This window comes from Euphorbia lathyris, chromosome 2 (assembly GCF_963576675.1).
Source record: "Euphorbia lathyris chromosome 2, ddEupLath1.1, whole genome shotgun sequence".
NCBI classification, from domain to species: Eukaryota; Viridiplantae; Streptophyta; class Magnoliopsida; order Malpighiales; family Euphorbiaceae; genus Euphorbia; species Euphorbia lathyris.
This window is the reverse complement of record NC_088911.1, coordinates 134,907,073-134,926,306: the sequence shown is the minus strand read 5'-3', so window position 1 is coordinate 134,926,306 and position 19,234 is coordinate 134,907,073.

Here is a 19,234-nt window from a genome sequence, read left to right as displayed (position 1 = left end):
AATCGATGCAGACTCGACTCTTGAAGGAAATTCATCTCTAAAAGGAAATTCTCTAGACTCGACTCTTGAAGGAAATTCTCCGCATCAATCGTGTGTATGGGGATCATGTCACCTTGAATAATCATGGCATAGGGATGGCAATGCTCCATTGAGAGAGGAATTCTATGTAGTAGATGATCAACTTGACTATGACTCGTATTATTAGGGTAAGTGATATTTTTGTCTTTCTTTATTTTGTTTTTTTTTTGTCGTATTAAGCTTGGTTGCTTCGTGCAAGATTTGGGCTCCACAACCAAAGTATTCCAGCAGTTTGCTAATTTGTGGAGGTTTACCTCGAGTTTCATGACCAACTACATGATCAAGTTGAAATGACTAAGGAGGGTGTTGATCAAGTTGATATTTCTCAACAAGAGTTGGTTCCTACTAAAAAGGAAACTGATGAAGCTAAAAATCTAAAGTCGAAGCTCGGAAAAGCAAGAAGATTGTTCTTCGGCAAGCTGCTCAAGCGAATGAGTTGAAAGGTATCACTCGTGACCATGATCAAATCATTCGCACTCATATTGCCAACTTGAAAACCCTAGAAGCTGATCTCCAACATGTCAAAACTAAAGTTGAGACATAGCGTATAAGACCCGCAATCACATCGAGAGTGAGGTTTATTCTCCCAAGGAGAATGTCACACATCTCGAAAGGGAGTTTAATGTAGAGAAGGATCAAGTGGTTATTTTGACAAGAGACATTATAGAGGAGAAGGATCAACTTTTTAGAATGATGTGGAGCAACTGAATGCAAATGTAGTGCAATTAAATGCCATTGTGGCCCAACTATAAGGCAAGTTAGTGGCTGATGTAAATGAAGCTCACCAATTGGGGGCCCGAAGATGCAATCGTTTCAGGGTTTACTTTTTGTGAGAACTTAATGAGAGGCACACTGAGAAAGATTTTTATTTTTGGTTTAATCTACTTCTATCTGTAGATCATGAAGAATGCGATGAAATTATTAAGAAGGGGGCGTGGACAATAATTTTTTTTTTTACTTTTTGAACAATTTCGGTTTATTTGGAACGATAAATCATATTAGTTCTCTTTCATACGCTATTTTGATTCATTTATGAAGTTTATAGTTTAGTTTCGAACCATATATGATTGTTAGGAAATAAATTTCTCTATTTATCCTTGTAATTATGCAAAGCATTTTGAACTTCACATAGATTGAAGTCATTTGAGTGATTGTGATTCTATTTATCATTAACTTATGATTGTGATTGTTCATAAATAACTATTTGTATTTATTTCATATTGACAGAATTATATTTATTATTTTCACAACACATTTTTTCTATCTCCATAATATTATTACAAAAAAAACAAAGTTTTACTTTGTTCAATAAATTATTATTTTTAATTATTATTTAGTTATTTAGATTATTTTTATTAATTTGTCTATTAGAATTTTTATTTGGGTAAATTCCAAAAAAAACCTCTATGGTTTCATGGATTTCAAAAAAAACCCATATGGTTTGTTTTTACAAAAAAAGGAGCGTGTTATACGCCGTTACCCGACAAACGAAAAATGACTTAACACCGTTAAGATGGATGACATGGCAAATGGTAAAATTGGAAAAACGATTTTTTTTTATTCTTTTATTTTTTTTCTCTCTCTCCTCCTTCTTCTTCATTCTCTCCTTCTTCTTGCTCTTCCTCATTTCTTTTCTTCTTCTTCTTCCTCTCTCCTTTCTCTTCTTCTTCTTCCTCTCTCTCTTCTCTTCTTCTTCCTCCTCTCTTCTCTTCTTTTTCTTTTTTCTTCTATTTTTTTTTACGTTTCGATTCCAGGAAGAAATCTGGAAAATTTCTAGAAATCTGGATTTTTTCCCGAAATTTCCAGATTTCTAGAAAGAAATCTGGAAATTTCCAGATTTCTAGAAAATTCTAGAATTTCTGGAAAAATTTCCAGAAATTTCCCGATTCTGGAAATTTCCAGACAGAATCCTGGAATCGGAACTTAAAAAGAAATACAAGAAAAAAGAATAAGAAAAAGAGGAAGAAGAAGAAAAAGAGGAAGAAGAAGAAGAAGAGAAAAAAAATAAAAAAATTCGTTTTTCCAATTTTACACCTTGCCACGTCATATAACACGCTCCCACAGGAGTTTTTCTTGAAATCCATGAAACCACATGAGTTTTTTTTTGGAATTTATACCCTTTTATTTTTATAATTTATTTAATGATTAATTTAAAACATGTCCATATTACACATTTTAGATACTATAAACAATAGTTAATCATTTAAAAAAAATAGTTAGTCACAATTTTACCAAACAAACACTAATAATTAGTCATCTAATAACAAACATCTAACAACAACAGCAAGCAAACAACTAATTAATAACTGAACCAAATAAATCCTAAATATTACACTTTTTTTTTTTTTTTTGAGAAAGATGCTTGTATTTTACTAGATGAAAAAAAGGAGAATTGCAAAATGCAAAAAGTAAGGAATAAAACATCGTACATACTCAAACCAATACAAAATCCACGAATGGATGAAAACGAACACAGAGAGCAAAGAAAACCATAAAAGCTATAAAAAACACAAAACAACAATAAAACATATACTTATCGTAAATCCAAATTTCATGATTTAGGCATTTCCGAACATCTGGATATGAGTCATTTCTTTTGTTGCAACCACATAGATTTATTGATACACATATAAGATAAGCCGTTTCCACTTTTTGCTAAATCCGAAAAAGATATAAACGACAGGAAAATAGAGAACATATACAATTCATATGGATAAAAGTCCGATAAAATATATTAATACATACTAAATATTACACCTCTAATCCATAAAAATTCCTCTAATTTTACCCTCTGTCTTTATTATTGCTCTATTAAAAAAAAAAAAAAAATCAAGAATGAACGAAAACTATTTTGATTTCTTCAATTTCGAAAGAAGGAAAGCCGTGTAAAGTCATTTTCAATCTTTGGAAAATCCATGTCTTTTCTTTCTCCCTTTTTTTGTATTTATATTCCAAAAATGGACGGTCACCCATAAAAATGCATGGTTATCCATTATTATGAAAATGAAAGGGAATATATATACTTTATGTTTTTTTCAATAATAATAATATAATATTTGATTAAAATTTTAATTAATTACAATTAAATTCTTTTGTAAATGGATTTGAAATTCCATCTATTTTATGTGAGCAAAAATAGTAATTTAAAATTAAGTTGCACTAAGTTGTAAAAATTAAGTACAATTTTCCTCAATTGATATGTTTATAAATGGATTAAAATCATCAAATTTCATTTAGATTAAATTACAAGACGTTAAAGTATTTTTTTATAACAAATTTAATCTAATAACGAAAATATCATCTAAGCACGAAAGACAAAACTAATTTGCGCAACCCTAATATATCAGTTTCGCCGGAATTTTTATTTATTTATGTACATTGACTGTGCTAATCCTTTAAAATTATAAATGTACCATTTTTTTTGTTTTTTTTGTGTCTTTAATGGATTCTTTTGCTCATTGTAGTCATTTTCTTACCTTTATGGTTTCTGTACTAGGCATAGCTTGTACTTATGTAAGGTATTGTCCCTTATTTTCTTATTGTACTTTGATGTTTTCTTATCTATGAAATGATGTACTTATTTTATCAAAAAAAAAAATATATATAAATGTACCATTTTCTGCAAAATGCAAAATTATTTGTGTTACTTTTTTTATTTTTAAATTTATTTATTGCTTTATGGATGAATGTTTTGTGTTAAAATATGATAAAAAAATATGTGATATTAGACTGTTGATCCATCCTAATAAATATAAAATAATTCAATCATTTAAATCATAAGTGTGTTAAATTGAATAAATAGATAATTGGTTGGACTCAATCTTTGAAACGTGTAATAAGTCGTTCAAAATCTACTATACTTTTTTTACTAAGTAATCGCGAGACGACTCCACATATTTGAGTAAGATAAAAGTTTTGATATCTCTTTCAGCTTCAATAGCTTCATTAATATTTACATCAACTTTGAATCATCAAATCAATAATATGTTTTTTCACCGTGATACAGATTGAAAGCGATAAATGAAGGTTTTAATTGTAAACCAACAAAGGTGTTCTTCTCTAATTAAACTAGAATGAGTGAATCCCAATAACAAGGTATAAACCTTAGTTTCTCAAAGAGAATGATTTTTTATTGATAAAAAGTTGTTTCATCCTTACAAAATGGGGGTTTAAATACATCCTCTTAATGATAATAAAAGACAAGGATTACCCCTACTAGGGTTTCAATAAGGCTATCCATAAAAGGGTAAAATAGGTGATACGCCCCGACAATCAGTACAATGGTACAAGTACGGATTGTCAGGGGTGTTGGTGAATTACTTCGGGAGGAAGTAAATCGAGATCCGCCCAGGGGTAGATGTTGATTCGCCTCCTTGTGTACTCCTAGATCCGCCCCGCTCGTATGTCCTGGGGATCCGCCCTCCTAGGTACAACCTCCGTGGGTCCGATGTCTGAGGATCCGCCAGAGTGCGTGTGATTAGCGATCCCAGTTAGGATGTTCGCATCATTCTCTCATTCTTTAAAAGAATTCGGCACTGATTTGTCTGTGTTGAACTCCAAAGGGCCATCCGACTTCCACGGGGCTAAGGTCACGGATGTTGAACGCCGGTGAGATTTTACCAACCCAATTTGGCAATGCTATATGATAGGCATTGGCATTGATCTTCTTGGTGACCTTATATGGCCCGTATTTCCTAGGCCGAAGCTTGCTGCTTGCGGCATTGGCGAGTCTCTCTTTGCCCAAATATACCATAACCTCATCCCCAACTTCAAACTGCAGGTCCCTACGGTGCTCATCCGCCTTAGCCTTTAATTTCTGATTTCTCTCCTCAAGAGTCTCTCTCACCTCTTGGTGCATCTGCACATAATCCTTAGCCAGCTGGTTGGTAGTTGTAGACACTGAGTCGGAGGACCTGTGACGAAAACCTGAAAACAAGACGGTTGAAGTGATTGATTCCGGAAGTTTTGAAAAACAAAAAATATATAAAGAATAATAAGCGAAGGAAAATTAGCGGCACGGCGCGGGTGCTTAGCGGCATCCGGCACGCGGACGACAATGGTCGAACGCCCGCTCGGTGGCGCGGGACGTGCGCTCGGCGTCCGTCGAACGCACCGCAAGTGGCACGCTCTCGACGTCCGAGCAATGCCCGGGTCCGGTGGCACGGGGCGCGCTCTCGTGGGCCGCTGAGCGCACGTGCCCGGTAGCGCGAAGCGCGCGTTCGGCGGCCGCGACGTGTGAGCGTCCGGCGGCGCGGGACGCGCGCTCGGCGGCCGCGGGGTGCGCACGCCCGATGGCTCGAGGCACGCCCCGAGAGTCGTCGGGCGGGCGCCCAACCACGTCGGGTGAACGCCCGACGGAGGTTGGGCGCGGGCGCCCAACCTAGCGTTGGGCGCTCGCCCAACGCCGTTGGGCGATCGCCCAACGATTGTTGGGCGATCCCCCAACAAATGTTGGGCGGCCGCCCAACTCCAATGGGCGACGCCCAATTTCTTTTGGGCATCGCCCATTGGTCCGGGGACCCGTTTGCCTATAAAAGGCACGGATCCCCATGCAAAAAAAAAAGAAAAAGGGGGAGGAAGGGAGAGCTTCTCACACTAGAATATTTTTTCTACAGAGAAGAAGTTGATTTTTTTAGGAGAAAACATTTTTTTTCCTAAAAATTGAAAATCTCCAAATTCCCTAAGTTCAATTTTTACTAAATTTTTCATAAAAAAACGGAAGCTCGCGGTTCGTGGAATCAATCGGCTTCGACTGTCAGATACCGAATTCAAGGTATTATCCGAGGACTAGACTCTTTATTTTATTTAATTTATTCTCCTCTCCTATTTATTTTTTTATATACTATAGTTTTTATTCATTTAGTCATTTATTTATTTTGTCACATTTTATTTAATTAGCGTACTTATTTAATTTTCGTTTCGTGTTGAATAAAATTCGGTTTTGTTTTAAAATAAAAAACCTCGTTTCGATATCCCAATACGAACCGTGATCCGATAAAAAAGGTAGTTCGGGTATAAAAAACGTTGTAATTATAACATTTTAATTTAAAAGAAATTTCCAGATAATGTTTTAAAATAAAAACGTCGTTTTAGGAACTTCCGTTTTCGACAATGATCCATTTTTGGTAGTTCGGAAATCCAAAACGATTGAATTAGATTTAATTTAAAGCTGTTGAATAAATCTGGAAACATTTAGGAGTGCTGCTGTAATTTATCAATTCTGTCACTAAATGCTGTTTACCAACGGATTTTCCGTCGGTAAATCTGCCAAAATGTAAAAAATGCCATTTCAGTCCCTTTTTCTTAACTTTTAAGCTTTTGATCCTTAATATATATATGTATAATTACGTAATATATGTTTTTTTAAATTATTTTAGAACTTTAGCATATATATTTATTTTAGAATATTTGTATATCATTTTTATTCTATTTTACAATATGAGTATAAGTATATATATATGTATTTCCTTTTTATTGATTTAGGCTATGTTTTGAATATTAGTTACTTGATATTTTGAGAAATAATGGATAAATATTAGTATGTGTCATTTTTTATAATTAAAACTATATTAGTTATGTATACATATATATAGTTTTGGGATATTTGAGTTATCTTGATTATTGAATGAAATTATTTTTGGGTAAATGTTATTTTCTTAGTTATAGGATTTACTTACTATTTTCACATTTTCAAAGTATAGATATATTGTACCTATTATTTTTATATACATATAGTTCTTTTTGTATTAACTTTTATTTTCATATTCTATTTTTGATTTATATATATATATATATGTTAGAATTGCTTTCTTTATTCTTTTGGGCTTAATCATGGGTCCATGTTTCAAGTGGACTTTGTTTGAGTATGGATGGTGGTTTAAATGGGTTTATTATGGTAATTATAATTAGTAAAGAGTCCATTAAATAAGTGGGGAAAATAAATCACAAAAAGAGAGTTTTCAATTGAATTATTTAAACTAATGAGTTTTTAGATTTCTAATGTAAATAAATAGAGTCATTCTTGTTAATATTCCAAATCGTTTCTCAAAACACCACGTTTTAAAACCTTAATCCGTTCCAAAGGTGGATTAAATGATCATTGTAATTAAAATCGTTTTCTTTGTGAATAATAGAGTTTTGAATCGTTTTCTCAAAGAATTTGTACAAAATAAAATTGACTTGTATGTTTAAACCATGTTTTCTCATTAAAAGGTTTTTATCTCAAACGTTTTCAAATACTCGAGTCGTTCCAACGGCGATTCGGGTAAATTTCATCAAACGGGGTTTTAAAACGCACCTAAATCGTTCCAACGGCGATTAAGGTGCGAACCATGTAAATGAACTCGTTTTGGGAAAAATAAGTTAATGTAGAATGAACACACAACATCACATTTAATACGGGTGTAAATAAATCACTTCTTTCTTCCCCCTCTCTGTGTATGTATAAACATAAATGGGTGATTCTTTACTGATGTGGCTTTTCAATAATATATGCTCAAAACGGTTTCTAAAAAGAGAAAGAAAAGGGTTTCAAATGAATTTTAAACTTAAAGAAGTATACGATTAGTCCGTTATCGCCTAACATGCTGAGTAGGAGGCCGGTGGTTCATAACCGGGCGATGTCGGGGTGCCTAGTAGCCTTTCTCCGGAAAGGAGCTAGCCTTCTCGTCTCGTACCTAAGTTTCCCGAACCCACACCGGTCTCCCGCAAGGGATCGGTGTTCATTTTCCCATTCGTGGGTGGCGACTCTTCCATATCTCCCAGCTCCGGTCCTGCCGAGCAGCTTGATTCCACGATTGGTTGCTTTCGGCGCCAATCACCGCTTACGTCGCCATGAGGTTGTCCACCCCCCGGTCCGCCCGGGAGATTAGGCCATGGCACCTCGTCTAACAAGTGGCGACTCTGCTGGGGAAGCGAGAAATTTGATTCCGGAAGGCGTGTATTAAGCCCTTAACGGGGACGGATCGTTTTACTTCTTTTCGTATGCATTCATGTGCATTATTGCAAACCCTTTGGGTAATTTCCGCGAAACCTCTAGCGAGAGTCCATTCGTCGCTCGAAAGAGGCTAGCGTAAGTTCCCCCTTACAGTAAGGCGCCAGAGGGTCCCCATCCATTCGTTAGCGGCGAATCTGTGCGGTCCTGTGAGGTCCCGCGGTCAGTCGTGTCAGCATATAGTAGCCTTAGAAGTTTCCATAGGATTACCCGTTACTATTTTTGATGTGATAAATGAATCAGTTCGTGTTTTCAAACCACCATGATACGTGTCTAATCCTAAATTATGTAAAGAAAATGAGACGATGCGTTAATATATACTCATGAATCGACATACTAATTACCCTAAAACATCGAAACGATTTGAACTAAAGACGACTTAGTCATCTCATATGAATGAACATGTGCGACCCGCCTTGTCCCTTTCGGTGTCCCGACGAAGGCACGTGTTCAGGAAATGCGTTATGACGTAAGCACGTATTAGTATGAATCGGTTCGGTGTTAAGGATAATTACATTTCGATACAAAAGACTATATTAACAATAGCCGTTATTCACATTCTTTAAATAAATTGGGATAAAACGAGATCAAGACGAAACGAAAACGAAGAACATTTCTATCCTGAATGACCCTGTCATAACGCGAAAAGTTTCGCACAAGTAGCCCGTCCCTTCCGAATGAAAGACGAGCTTTTACGTTATGCCTCGTGTCGTTCTTAAGAGAAATGGATGTGTCCGTACAGATGACTAAGAAAATAAAGAAGAGAAAAATGAACTAAACGACCAAAATCATTCCGAATCTACGATATATATCAATACCGAGAGTAGTTAAAGAAAATAAACCAATGTCGTTGAATACGTGCCTCGGACGAGTGTATACCCCGTTTAAAATCTCGAAGCCGAATTAAGCCAAACCATATAATTGCACCATATGGACGAGACTGTGGGTTTTGACTAACGACTCGATCATTTCGACCGTTACCAAAACTGCAAGAAATATGGCCCGATGTACGTGTTTGCTTAAATCGTGCCTAAAGGAAAGAGAACGGTGATGTCCTCGCTTTGAATAAGCATGCGATTCAACGAAACGTTGATTTTCTATAACCACACTAAGATGATATATCCCGTGGATTGGGAAGAACAACGAACTGTTGCTAGCCGAAAGGTTACCGTGCGCTCAAAATAAGACTCGCCGTCTTTTTCACGTAGCTAAAATGAGCAAACGGATCCTCGACGCTAAGAGCAAACACGTTACGCGATGAGTCCGTTCCCTAAAATAAAATCCAAAAGTGATTCCATCACTAAATAAACATGTGGTTACGTCTCTCGATAGATCCAAAAGATCCCGTTGTAATCCAAAATCGAGACATGAACCCACGCGAACAAAAGGGAACGAGTCATCGACAATAACGAACGATTGAACTAGAAGAATAACTCGAACCACGTCTAAAAACTGAGATGCGTTCAAAGGGAGTCAAAACCCGAATTAATGTGTCTCGCAAAAGGACAAAAGATGAGTTATTCTGAAAGGACAATCCAACTTGGTCAATTTCTTAGTCACCAAACGTGGATACATCAAAACGAACTGTGTTGTCTGATGAATGATTTAATTTCCCACAATAATCGACGGCATCACGCGTCCCCTGGACCGCAATGTGAGCCAAAAACCAAAATCCTAGAAAAGAGACCTGGACCGACGAGTGTGTGGAGGAATAAGGGTGGAAGAGAGATGTTGTGATACATGTAAATAGAACTAACGTTTGTTCTTCTTATCTTATAATCATAAATAAATAAACGCACACACCACGAATCATGCATATAAAAATCATGCATACATACTAATGGATACCGTTCGCCCAGATGTCATCATTAAGCGGTTGTGGTTTCACGAGAGTAATCGGCTTGTCAGACAGTTTGATCAGCTACGAGTAGACAGTTCAGAATCAGTAGTTGTGGCTTCTGAATCATCTTCATCTGGGTATACTCAGTCTTTCGTCAGTATGTCTGCGACCGACGAGAAAGTGGCTGAATTGGAGAATTCTGTGAACAATATCAATGATCAGCTGGCCGCAATCTTGGCCCAGCTAGCTGAGTTAGCACTGAAGGACAACAAGAGTGGTAGTAAGCGTGCTGAGAATGAGGTGAACGATGGCCCTCGCTTTGGGAACGAGGAGGATTATCAGGATTATATCCGAAAACAGTTAGAGAAAGAGAAAGCTAAGGAAGAGGAGTGGAAGCAACACATCACACAGGAAGTGCAGGACTTGCGCGGAGGAAGTTCCGAAAATCAGGACTTCTATAACTTGAAGAATTGTTTGTCGGCAACAGCTTTGCCTCTGAAATTTCGTCTCCCCGACATGAAAAATTTCGATGGAATCGGAGATCCCACCGCTCACATGAATTAGTATGTTGCTGTGATGAAGCACACGATCCTGACTGAGGATCAAGTCCTGGGGCTGTTTAACACCTACTTAGAGGGGGCTGCCCTCACATGGTTTCATGCGTTACCAATGGTGACAAAGAGGGATTGGAAAGAATTAGCGAAGTCATTCATCGCTCAGTATAGCTTTAACACCATGCTGGAGGTCACTTTGAAGGAGTTAGAGAGCACTAAGCAGCAGGCTGGGGAATCCTTTTCCGATTTTGTGAAAAGATGGAGGGCTAAGGCCGCAGTGATGAAACAAAAGCCGCTCGAGCAGGATCAGATCCGAATGGTGGTTGGCAACACGTTGCCGTATATCAAGAATGAGTTGCGGTATATGCCGTTTACGGATTTCAATCAGATGTATAGTTGTGCCTTGACTGTCGAAGGTGATGGGGAGCCGAAGAAAGCTTATACCAAGTGGACGAAGTCTGGATATAGTGCCGGAGGGCCTAGCGCGAGTACGGAATCCGCAGCAGTGAAAGTGGTTGATCTTAATGCTATTGAAAAGAGGCGGTTCGCCAAGTTCGATCAGACCTATGCTAAAGTTTTCGAGCGTCTGCAGAAAAAGGGATTGTTGAAAGCCCTTACCCCGTATAACAAAGCTCAACCTACTCCGCAGATTCAGGCTAGAGGGTACTGTGAGTTCCACAGCAGTTATGGACATACGATTGAGAATTGCGAGAGGCTGAAACACGAAATCCAAGATTTGATTGAGGAGAAGAGGATAGCTGATCCTTCATCAGCAAACCCTTCCGTTAGGCGCAATCCATTGCCTAATCATAGGGTGAGCGTGATCGGAGCTGGTTTGACAGAAACTGTAGTAATGGAATCCTTTGAGGAAGATGTAGAGGAGTTGTTGGACTCCGTCGAAAAAAGCAATATGGGAAAAGGTCTGTATGTGTCCTTCTTGGGTGAGGAACGAGAGGATGAACCGATGGAAGAAGGGTCAGATGGTGGAGCACCGTATGATGAGGATAGTGCTGAAGAGACCAGAGAAGGGTCGTCTCGGACTATTGTGCCAGATTTGAGTTTGTTTAGTGGAGGAAGAGATCCCGAGGTGCACTTGCGTGAATATATGCACAACATGTTTATTGAATCCTTCGGAGTAGATGAGATTGCTCAGTGGTTTCATCATTCGCTGGTAGGCGAGCCTTTGGAATGGTTCCACTCATTACCCGACTCTTGCAAGCATGATTGGGATCAATTATCAGATTTATTCTTAGACAAGTACCAAAGAGCCGAGGACAGGGCCGCAGAGCGCTTCGCAATGCAGATTGGACCTATCAAGCGTCCGCTATCGAGGGTTAGCAAGTATAATGGCAATAAGGATCCTATGGAACACCTTCATTTTTACTTGTCGGCTATGGCACCCTTGGGTTTTAAAGAAGAAGAGATCACTAGCTTGTTTTGTAATTCGTTGATGGGTGAACCGTTAATGTGGTACATGTCGCTGCCGATGTATGTTAAGACCGATTGGGCAGCAATGACGAAAAGATTTATCAAGGAGTATACAGTATGGATGCTGGCAGAGCAAACCCCTGACTCCCCGTCTTACCAAACACCTGATGCGGTGATAGCAATGCCTAGGTATGGTGGATACCAGGATCCTGTGGAGCATGCGAGGATATTTCGCAATCATATGTATGACGCCGGATTTCCGCAGTGTGAGTTGCATGAACATTTTCCGGAAACCTTGATGGGTGAAGCCTTATTGTGGCATCAGGGTCTATCAGAGGAGGAGATGGGTCATTGGATACCGCTCCGAAATGCTTTTGTGGCGAGATATGAAATGTACATTCCATGGACGGGATCCCTGGATGATCTGGACAGGATTAGGCAATTCCCCGAGGAACATTTTGTGGACTATGCTAGGAGGTGGAGGCACCGTTATGAGCAGTGTCATGAAACAATGAGCGATAAGGTGCAGCTTATGTGCATACAACGAGGTGCTATTCCGTTGGCCGCCAGAAGGATGAGCAGAGTGTCCCTCCGGGATTATGATGAGTTGATAGGTTGGACCTTGTATGGATCGGCGGATCCCTTTTACTTGAATCCAAATGTTCCTCAGTCATGGATTTAATGGTTGTGGACATTTGGGAGAGTTCTTCGGACGAGGAAGATGCCAATCAGAGGGTTCCTATTAACATTTGGGATGAATCGGATGATGAGCCAGAAATCACCGTCATGACAAGGTCAGGGCGAGTGGCCGAGGGGAAGGCACCTATGATAGAAACAGAGATTGGAGAAGGGTCGGCTCCTAAGCCCGATGACCAAGTTCTTGAGCAGTTGAAGAAGACGCAAGCTAAGTCCATAGTCTGGGAAGTCTTATGCCATTCTAAGTACCATCGTGAGAACCTGATGAAAGAGTTGCAGAATCTGGTTATTTCCACCGATACTGAGCCGGCAGTGCTAGTGGGAGCAATTACGGCCCGAAAGAAGGCTGAAATCACATTTACTGACGAGGATCTCCCAGAAGAGGGGAAGGCTCACAATAAGCCTTTGTATATCCGAGCGGAAATCAACGGAAAGAAGACTAGCTATGTGATGGTCGATGATAGATCAGCTATTAATGTTTGTCCGTTGAAACTCTTGTCGAAGTTGGGAGTGGAGAGGGGAAACTTGACAGCCTCTGAAACTGTGATTAGAGCATATGATGATAGCCGTAGGCATATTGAAGGAGTCTTTAAGGCCAAGTTGAAAGTGGGGCCGCATGAAGAAGAAACTGAGTTCACCGTGCTGGATATACCGGTAACCTTTGCTGTACTGTTGGGACGCCCTTGGTTCCATAAGCTGGGAGGTGTGCCCTCCACGCTCCACCAAATGATTAAATTCCCCTTCGGAGAGGAGATAGTGACAATTAGAGCTGAGAAATTGAGCTCGGTGGCAGCATTGGGAATTGAGCCTCAACTTTTCTCCGGATTCCAAGTCTTCGGGATTTACGAATCAAGCATGACCACCGACGTGGTGAAGATGATGAAGGGAGGTTTCATCCCAGGAATGGGCTTAGGAGCACACCATCAGGGGTTGCCAGAATTTCCGGATTTTAAGAGTCAGAAAACTCGGAGGGGTTTGGGATATGAGCAGGGGAGTCCGTCCAATGCGAGTGCTGAAGGAAAAGTAGGCTTGAGGAAGTATTTTGTGAGCGAGGGGCATGGGAAGGCATATTCAGGAACCCCCGAGGCATGGACTAGCACGGAAGGGAAGATTCTGCGAGGGTTCGAAATCTTCAATGATGTTGCCAAATGGGGCAAAGGAAAGGCGAGCTACTTTGTCGAGGAGATCATGATGCTAGATTTAAATGCCGAGGAGCAGGTCATCACCATCGAAGCGACTGCGGGAGCGGGAGATGAGCCTAGTACCTCCAAAATTCACGAGAAACCCGAGGACCTCGATGATGAAAATTGTATTACTGCTTTGTTCGAATCAGATGATGTAATCACCCATGCTATCAATGAAATGAATTCTGATTTTGCTTACTTGCTTGATGTTGATCATGATCATTCCATGCATTCTCATTCATATAACATGCCTACATTTGAAATCAATGCAATAGAAATGTCAACTTTCAATCTTGGTACGGATGAAAATCCTAAACTTATACAAATTGCTCAAGCATTAACTATTGAAGAGAAAAAAGAATTTGAGAGAATAATTAAAAAATACGAAATTGTATTCGCTTGGACATACGAAGACATGCCTGGAATTGATCAATCAATCGTAACCCACCGCATTCCAACTTACCCCGAAGCGAAGCCCGTAAAGCAGAAGCTCCGACGGATGAGACCAGAATGGGCAGATAAGATCAGAGAGGAGGTGAAGAAACAGTTAGAAGCAGGATTCATCGAAGTAATCGACTATCCCCCTTGGGTCGCGAATGTGGTGCCCATCGCAAAGAAGGACGGCAAAGTGAGAATGTGCGTTGATTACAGAGATCTTAACAAGGCATGCCCCAAGGATGAGTTCGCATTACCTCATATCGACGTATTGATCGACAGCGCAGCGTCAAGTGTATTACACACGAATGTGGACGGTTTCATGGGCTACATGCAAGTTCAGATGGCCGAAAAGCACAAAGCGAAAACCTCGTTCACAACTGAGTGGGGGACATACTGTTACAGGGTAATGTCGTTTGGTTTGAAAAACGCCGGGGCAACTTACCAGAGAATGGCCACAGCACTGTTCCATGATATGATACACAAGGAGGTAGAAGTCTACGTGGATGATATGATGGTCAAATCAGAGACAAGAGAAGGGCATTTTGCCGCGCTCGAGAAGTTTTTGGCCCGAATCGCAGAATTCAAGCTAAGGCTAAACCCGAAGAAGTGCTTTTTCGGCGTTTCGTCGGGGAAAATCTTAGGCTATGTAATCGGAAATAAGGGAATCGAGGTGGATCCTGATAAAGTGAAGGCCATACAGGAGATGCCGGCGCCAAGAAATGAGAAGGAAGTGAGAGGGTTTCTGGGGCAGGTTCAGTATATCAGTCGGTTCATAGCAAGACTCACCGCAATCTGCGAGCCAATCTTTAAGTTGCTAAGGAAAGACCAACCCGCTGTTTGGAATGATAAGTGTCAGCAAGCTTTGGAGAGCGTCCGGAGCTATTTGTCTAATCCGCCAGTGCTGAGACCGCCTAAACTAGGAAAGCCGCTTCTCCTCTATGTAGCGATTGAGGAGCGATCTATTGGGGCAATGTTGGCTCAAGAGGGAGACACCGGTGTGGAGCACGCGGTGTATTATTTGAGTAAGAAGTTCCTGGAGTACGAGCTTAAGTACAACATGATCGAAAAGACATGTGTGGCAGTAGTATGGTTGACAAAGAAACTGCGACACTATTTCCAATCGTATAAAGTGATCATTATTTCTCGGATGGACCCCGTGAAGTATCTATACCGAACTCCATCCTTGACGGGGAAGTTAGCCAGATGGTTGTTACTTTTGTCCGAGTTTGACATTGAATATGTGACGAAGAAGGTTATCAAAGGGAGGGCCGTGGCAGAATTTCTGGCCAACCAGCCCCCGAATGCAGAGGAAGAAGAGATAAGTTATGATTTCCCCGATGAGCACTTGAACGCAATCGAAGTTATACCGTGGAAAATGTTCTTCGACGGAGCAGTTAATTCGAATGGAGCCGGAGTAGGAGTACTACTTACATCACCGGAAGGAGAAAGGATCCCGATGGCCAAGAAGTTATCCTTCCCTCTCACCAATAATATGGCTGAGTATGAAGCGTGCATTTATGGCTTAAAGTCATTAGCGGCACTGGGAGCGTCATTTCTATCATATTCCTCGAGCACAGAACCAGGCGGCGGATGCCTTGGCTACTTTGGTGTCAGTTTGGGACAACCCCCGGAACCTTGCTTCGAAGCCGTTGGTATTGAGAAGATCTCACAAACCATGTTACGAGGACGTAATGCTGTTAGGGACAGATGAAAAACCATGGTATTTCGATATCGTGAACTTTATGAAAGATGGGACATATCCGGCAGAGTCAGAACCTAGGGATCAAGCTGTGATTAGAAGGCTAGCTCGTCAGTTCGTCATCCACAACGACTTGCTTTACAAAAGGCACGTTGATGGATTATAACTCAGATGCTTGGATGCGGGAGAAGCCCGCGAGGCAATGGAATCAGTACATTCGGGAATTTGTGGAGCCCATATGGGAGGAGCAGTACTAGCTAAGAAAATTATCAGACAAGGCTTCTATTGGCTCACCATGGAAAGAGATTGTAACGAGTATGCAAAGAAATGTCACGATTGTCAAATCCACGGCGATTGCAGTCATCTTCCGGCCATGGAACTACATGTGCTAGCACCTATTTGGCCATTCGCTGCCTGGGGCATTGACATCATCGGCGAAGTAAGGCCTAATGCTTCAAATGGACATAAGTTTATTGCAGTCGCCATCGATTATTTCACCAAATGGGTAGAAGCAGAGTCGTTTAGCAAACTGGGATCTAAGCAGATGAGAAAGTTCATTGAAAAACACTTGATCACCAGGTTCGGAGTGCCTCATCACATGATCACGGATAACGGAGTCCAGTTTCAGGGGGAAGTAAGGAATCTTTTCCGAGAATATGGCATTGAACATCACAGGTCTTCTCCGTACCGTCCACAGGCTAATGGGGCAGTAGAAGCAGCTAATAAGAACCTTAAAAGGATTCTCGTAAAGACGGTGGAATCACATCGAAACTGGCATGAGCACCTCCCACTCGCGTTGTGGGCTTATCGCACGACAATCAGAACCTCGACTAGGGCAACGCCATTCTCCTTGGTATACGGAACAGAAGCAGTCCTGCCGATTGAGATCGAAAAGCGATCGTTGAGAATCGCAGTAGAGGCAGAAATTCCCGAGGCGGAATGGGCGAAGAAGCGATGTGAGCAGTTGGCTCTAGTTGACGAAAAAAGGATGGAAGCGCTTTACCATGTACAGTTATATCAAAGAAGGATGGCTTGGGCTTTCAATAAAAAAGTCAAGACCAGCCCTATCAAAGAAGGAGATTTGGTGCTGAAACAGATCCGTATGACGCACACCGACCCGAGGGGGAAGTTCAGGCCTAACTGGGAAGGACCATTCGTCGTAAAGAAGATACTAAGCAAAGGAGCGGTGAAGTTAACCACAATGGATGGCATGGAATTCTCCGAACCTACCAACCTGGATAGGCTTAAGAAATACTTTTCGTAAAAGAAAAATAAAGAAAAATTCCCGATGGGTTGAAAACCCGCAAAGGGCGACCTATGCAACAATAAGGGAAATCCCAATGGGTGAAAACCCGAAAGGGCACTCATTTAAAAATTCCGGGATAGTAAAAGGGGAGGAGAAAAATCGCCGGGATCCGAAAACCGAAAGGCAGGTCCTGGTAACAATAGTTATAACTTGAGCAATTACAAAAACAATGTATAAGAGACTAAGTATTTCTATTGGTTGTAAATAAATAAAGGCATGAATATATTTGACGAGAATGATTGGAATCATTATAATCTACCGAATGCATGGTAATATGAATCACGGGTTATACATTTCCTATCCTACTTTTCACAAAAAACCTACCTACTATCCACCCCACTCCCTATACATCAGCTATACATCGGGAAAACTCTAATAAGAGCTAGAAAGCAATAATGAAAGCTACAAAGCAATACATAACGAGCCTAATACGGAGGAAAGTCCCAATAGTTCTCAAAATCTCTCAGGTGTGATGCCCGCTCCGCAGATAGTGCCTCCTCGGCAGCACGCGCTCTCTCATCAGAAACTCACGCTCTCTCATCAGAAACTCGTGCTCTCTCATCAGCAGCTCGTGCTCTCTCCTCTGCAGTAAGGCGTCCGATCGACTCATCGCGCGCCCTCTCCTCGACGGCAAGGCGACCCTCAGTCTCCCGTCGTATCATCCCCGACCAGTGGTCGTTCCTCTCTTGATACACATGACCAACTCGGGCATCAGCTTCCCGCACTAGCTCGCTATGTCTCCGCTCGTGGGCATGCAGATCACTCTACAGAAAAAGAAAAAAAAAACAGATAAAAGGCAGCATAGGCAAAAACATAAATCATACATACATGCATACATTTCACTACACTAAAGTACAGTAATGATACATACCAGGTGATCGGTGCAGCGCAAGCTGAGGCGGTCTCGGAGATAACCAGACAGCCCCACGTAATCCGTACAAGTCTCTCTCGTGGTCAGAGAAGCGTCCGAGGGATCAAACGGGACCCTCGAGGAGAAGATAGGAGGGGCTGCCTCAAATCCCACGTAAGGTGCCCCGGACTCGTCATAGCAGATCGTAGCATAATCTCTCCCATAGTCTGGTATAGGCACGCCTAGGGAAGACCTCTCCGGTCGGGCAGCGCTGGAGGACTCGCCAACGTAGTAGGGCTGCTCGCACACTGGCGTCTGAGCCCGAGTGCCATCGAAGAAATCAGATAAGTGGGCACTCCTCCAGGATCCCTCCTGCAAACAAAACACACCATAAAACCTCTGAACATCTCATGAATAAAATGGGTAAAATAAAAAGGGAATGGAATCACTTACCGGGACCTCCTCCTGACCAAAGACTATCGCGACAGCCTCCCTCGAAAATACATCCGCCACCGGATCCACCTCCATCGCCGCCGCCGGGGCATCCCTCGCGCTCAGCAAAGTAGACAAGTAAGGCTCACGGCCCCCGGCGTGAAACCACACCGCTCTACCAACATACCGGCGGGTCAGGTCCCGACGAATGATCGATAGTGGCAGGGTCCGCACCGCGAACATAGAGATGGGGATCTCGCCCGGCGTCCAGTGAGCGTCCCTAACTCCGGTGATGCCTCGATCCCCTAAATACCACGCCCGCACGCAGGGGCCGGTGAGCACACACTGCTGCTCCTGGATCATCGATACATATGTATAACCAGGGCCGAAGTCGAGGTCGTCCCATCGGAACTTAATCTAAAAAATGCACAAAGAGAAAGTCAGAAAGACTCAAACAAAAAACCAAGCATGATTAGGCAAAATCTACCTGTGTGAGGGTCAGCGAGTCGATCCGATCCAGAAGCCGCGACACTGTCCGACTCCTCTCGGCGCTCAAGTCAAAATCCCTCCACTGAGTCATGAAAGGCGGCCTCAGTACTCTCGGTCGAGATCGAGACCGGCTGGGTAGGATGTGTCTCTCATACGCCCACACCTGCGGTAAAAACGAGGACTAGGGGTGTGAAAAATGCGAAGAAGATAAGACGGATAAGTCAAGAAGGCGTCACGTACCAGCAGA